This window comes from Neopsephotus bourkii, unplaced genomic scaffold (genome assembly GCF_033783945.1).
Source record: "Neopsephotus bourkii isolate Nb327-2 ecotype Australia unplaced genomic scaffold, CSIRO-AGI_Nbou_v1 NB_256, whole genome shotgun sequence".
Taxonomy (NCBI): Eukaryota; Metazoa; Chordata; class Aves; order Psittaciformes; family Psittacidae; genus Neopsephotus; species Neopsephotus bourkii.
This window is the reverse complement of record NW_026900765.1, coordinates 1,808,825-1,814,535: the sequence shown is the minus strand read 5'-3', so window position 1 is coordinate 1,814,535 and position 5,711 is coordinate 1,808,825.

Genomic DNA, 5,711 nt, shown 5'->3' with positions numbered 1-5,711 from the left:
ATTTCTTTGCCAGTTCAAATGACAATAATATCTCAAGAGAAAAGACACAAAAGAAAGAGGAGGAGAAAAGGAAATGTCTGGAGAAAGAGAAAAATAATTAGTGTAGTACACAATACAAGGAGGACAAAGACAAATAAAATATAAATCCTACATAAGATATGTTATCATTGGCTACTATTACGATCCTTATTGACGTATTGAAAGGAAGAAAATGAAAGATCAGAGCTGGAATCTCCATGTGTGTAAATCAGCATCATTCTTCCTTGACCACAAAAAGCTATGTCAATTTAGAACAGCTGTTATTTGGCCCATATTGGGTTTTAGGGGTTTTATTTGTTTGCTTTATTTTTGTAAATCACAGTGATGATCACGGGACAGAGCTGTGAATCTCATGGGACATGTCTGCTGTTTCAAGTTTCCTAAGTCTTTTGAATGCTTAATGCAATGCTATTTGAATAACTAACAAAGTTTTTTTTCTTGGCAGAAACCCTATTTGGTATCAGAACAACTAAACGATGACTTCAAATGATAATTACCAAATTGTGTTATTGCTGTTGCGTAATTACATGTTTCAGTGTTCAGAAAGCGAGAAATTAAATTCTGTATCATTGACCATGTCAGAAGAACTGTCATTCTGAGTTCAGAGAGAGTTACTTTAGACTTCAGTTCAGCTTCTGCTTTGAAAAATGCTTTCTTCCTTATAAAGAATAACATGGTGTTTCTTAACTACATTTTGCCCACAGGACTTACCTGGTTGTCAGGTTTACAAACAGTATCACAATACCATATGCCTTTATAATTGTGATTCTTTTACACATTATTTATTGCAGACAAATAACAGTGCATATTATTTAGTAGCAAGAGCGGTATTAAAAAAGAACATAAATTATGCCTTCTTTAGCTCACAGTACTTTAAATAGATATGTGCTAGACAGCAGAGCTGGCAAACATAAATAATTACAACCGTGAAAGAAAACAGTAAAGTACAACATAGCAAAGGAAAATGCTGTTTGAAATAATCTTGTTTGTAACTGCCTCTCTACAAGAGTAAGAAAAATAGGCTTTCATTATGCAAGTCATGCAGTAGTCAGGTTAAGTCAGTCTGAACATTCACAAAACAGTTCATTTTGTCCACTAGGAATGTATAATACCATGTAAAAAATGTTTGATTTGAAATGCTGATTATGGAAATGAATTATTCTCCTGTGCTTTTCGTAGTTCACATTACTATTTCAGACCTTATACATGAAAGTTCAGGAAGGGAGGACATTTTAGTAGGCTCTGGTGAGCATAGATCTGCTAAGTAAGAAGTCATGTGAATGGGATTTTTTTCTTAATGTGAATTCTAATGCTCTGAAGCATCTTGTCAGCCACTGAGGAACTGAAAACTCTCAATGCCCAATCACAAAAATTAGATTCCCTTTTCTCTGATGCTACAGGTGAATTGGCTGTTCCTCAGTACAAAGCAGTACCTTTGGTGAACTTGGCTGTAGCCTCCTGTCAACACTCATCACAAAATGTGGATCCACTCAGCTTCTATTCAACTGCCATTTTTGTTTCATAGAATCATAGAATAGTTAGGGTTGGAAAGGACCTTAAGATCATATAGTTCCAACCCCCCTTGCCATGGGCAGGGACACCTCACTCTAAACCGTATCACCCAAGGTCTCATCCAACCTGGCCTTGAACACTGCCAGGGATGGAGCATTCACAACCTCCCTAGGCAACCCATTCCAGTGCCTCACCACCCTAACAGGAAAGAATTTCCTTCTTATATCTGATCTAAACTTCCCCTGTTTAAGTTTTAACCCATTACCCCTTGTCCTATCACTACAGCCCCTAATGAAGAGTCCATCCCCAGCATCCCTATAGACCCCCTTCAGATACTGGAAGGCTGCTATGAGGTCTCCACACAGCCTTCTCTTCTCCAGGCTGAAGAGTCCCAACTTTCTCAGCCTATCTTCATATGGGAGGTGCTCCAGTCCCCTGATCATTCTCGTGGCCCTCCTCTGGACTTGTTTCAACAGCTCCATGTCCTTTTTATGTTGAGGACACCAGAACTGCACACAATACTCCAAGTGAGGTCTCATGAGAGCAGAATAAAGGGGCAGGATCACCTCCTTCGACCTGCTGGTCACGCTCCTTTTGATGCAGCCCAGGATACATTGGCTTCCTGGGCTGCAAGCGCACACTGCTGGCTCATGTTCATTTTCTCATCGACCAGCACCCCGAAGTCCTTCTCCGCAGGGCTTCTCTGAATCTCTTCTCTGGCCAACCTGTAGCTGTGCCTGGGATTGATCCGACCCAGGTGTAGGACCTTGCACTTGGCATGGTTAAACTTCATGAGGTTGGCATCAGCCCACCTCACAAGCGTGTCAAGGTCCCTCTGGATGGCATTCCTTCCCTCCAGCGCATCAACCGAACCACACAGCTTGGTGTCATCGGCAAACTTGCTGAGGGCGCACTCAATCCCACTAAGATGTTGAACAAGACCGGTCCCAACACCTATTTCTGAGGGACACCACTTGTTACAGGTCGTCAGCCGGACATTGAGCCATTGACCACAACTCGTTGTCTGCAGCCTTCCAGCCAGTTCTTTATCCACCAAGTGGTCCATCCATCAAATTGATGTCTCTCCAATTTAGAGACAAGGATGTCGTGTGGGACAGTGTCAAACACTTTACACAAATCCAGTAGATGACATCAACTGTCTCAGTATATTGAAATTATGATATTATTTTTACCCAAAGTAGTACCTTTGACCTTGACAGTATTTTGAGAGATTGTTTAAGAAGGCATCAGTATGATAGGTGTCTGTAACTGTAGTGTGGCTGCTGTTAGGACCCTTACTTTTATGAGAAGCAGCGAGACCACTGCATAGTTTCATTTATTGAGGTAAAACAAAAGATGAATCCTGTCTTCTATGTGATTCACAAAAAATTAAGAGGGGTAAAGAATCTGTGCTTACTTCCAGTGACTTCCAGTTTTATCTATCACTGGCAAGTTCCTTTCATATAGGTAGACCATGCAGATAGATGTGTGTATCTCTGTGTACGTGTCTACATGTGCTGTCTTGAGATCCAGCAGGAAAAGAAAATAGGAAACAAACACCTCTCTAACTGCTTAGAAAGTCATCATCTTGTCTACCAAGTTGACTCCACTGCTAATTATTGCAGAACTCTTCATTTCAGCAGAGAAGTACCAAGCCCCAGTACAGGCATTTGGTCAGCTCCTGAAGTTGAACCTTTTTCGTCCTAACTTTTTAGTAAGAAATAGTTCCCCTTTCTCATGTGAAGACCTATTACAAAGTAGTCTTCAAGTCTTACTTTACCTTCCTCTTATGCCTATGTCACATAGTCAGCTGGTTTCCAGAGATTTCTCCAGACTGCTTTATTAATTTCATTATTTTAGCAATTACCTAAAGATTGATTGAAATGCCTTCGTATGACCTAATTCAGGACATGCACCTTTCTGACAAGAGATTGACAGTAAGTATGATTTGAAATTTCTCCGAATAGAATTATAAATGGGGGCGTCTTCAAGACAGTTGAATTAGTAGTGATGTACTGATTATAGCTATAATTTTTTTCATTTTTCCATAGGGTTGCTGTGATTAGAATTCACTTCTAACCCTTACAAGAAGTAAGGTACAGATTTTGCTTAAGTGAAACATAGTATTTGGTCTTAACCCAGTTTAAAGTGTTGCCTAGTCAGGATTTCCTCTAATGACTCACTCATACCCCTACTGAACTGGAAAAGATACATGTAAATCAACATTGAACTTAAATTCCAAGGCTTTTGCCTACTTACCTTATCTTTAAATTGGCACCATATATTATATTCTAATCATAACAAAAAAAAAAAAACTGTTACTTTTTTTCCTTGTTTTTCTTGTCTAATGAGGTCACATCAAAGAATGCAGGTCACACATACAGGATGGAACAAAAGTGGGGTGTAATTCTGGACAGCCAACTACACATGTACTCCCAGTATAAAGCAGTAGCTGAGTAATCCCACAAGCATCATAATGCCATGAGTCGGTGGGTTTCAGCTATTCTGAGGGATCTGCTTCTGTGCATGCTTACCTTCTGATGGGTGCAAGCTCACCTGCCACTTAACAAGAGCACACTTGCCACTTAGCAAGTGATCTGATTTCAGCATAGGAGGGACAAGGAGCTACAAGAGAGCAATTACGGAGCAGAGATTGTAATCTGCTCTACAGTCCATTTTACCTTGTAGCAACCTATTTACATGGATTATATTCAAAGGTGGTCTCTGTATGTATTGCAGAGGAATAACAGATTAAGAAAACATGTATCAACATCTGTAGTTGCTTTGAAGACCACTCTTAAAAGCTTTCCGATTTGCCAACATTAACTTTCAGAATGAAAATCTGTGAAGTACTCATGAATTTGAAGTTTTAGGGTTTATTATTGTCAAAATCTCAGGGAATTCAAATATATCCTTTATAATCTATCAAAAGAAAAAAAAACCCAAACTAACCTCCCGCTCCCCACAAAATCAACCAAAAAAAAGCCCACAAAACCCAACCAAACAAAACGAAAACCTTTTGCAGAGAGGCAGAAATAAAATCTATGAGAATGAAAAGCTTATTTACAGCAGGCAAAGGCAAAACTAAAGCCAGTGTCAGAACTTTGAAACTCCTAGTAGCTGGAGGAGAAGGTGGACCAAGCATATATAATTTAACAGTGAAGCTAATTATCTGCTACAGCAATGTTGTTAGGAGTGTAGTGATCAGGATTAGATGACTTTCTGAAAAACATTCCCTAGTTCAAACAGGAATTATGGGTCTTTATGCAGGAAGCTAGGGTGGCTGATTATGGTAATAGTCCCTGCTATGTACTAGCTTTCCAACCATACATATTTATTCTGCTCTTCTGCACAGTTATGCTGAATGTGTAAGCAGGACATTGGATGCCACACTGTGAAATTCACTATGTGCTCCACCGAACAAAACAGATCAAATCAATAAGCATTTAATAAGGCCCAAGTTTGAGACTCCTCTTTGCTCATGCTTTTTGTCAAGTAAATGGTTTCTTACAGCTGTAGAAAATACCTTCCTGCACATTCCCCAAAACAAAGCTGTATGCATTGAAAGATATTTTTGAACTAATTATTCAAGTAATGCTGTCTCTTCTTCTGAATGAGGATCCAATCTACATTCTTTGCAAGGCAATCTCTTGCTTTCTGAAATTCATTGAGAGCAGAGTGGCCCATTGACATCAGGTTTAGATATTATGAACACTGAAAACAGTACAAATACAGAGCAGAACCCCAATTCTATTTTATCGCAGTCCCAGGTAGGCAGTCTCACGGTTCATTCAGATGCAACAATTTCATGAATCTAAGATGGCAGACTTACTCATCAGCAAGTGAGTGGTATTGTTTCTTGTAATCAAGCAGTGAGTCAGTATACTTCCAACAGACTACACAATCTTGTTTTTATTTTCTAACAGAATTATCCCTAAAACTCTATTTGCTCTATTCTTACATGGTTTTCAGAATGAAAGTGTTTTTCCCAATTCTGTGTAGTATTTTGTATATTCTAGGGCAAACTGAAGATAGGGAAAACTAAAACCTATGTCTTTTGAAAGTTAGGTACAAGGTTAACTTGATCTGTGTCCCATTTAACTCAATTCAGAACCTGAAGGTAAATATAGGAACAATGCATTTAATTTGGGCTCACTCTT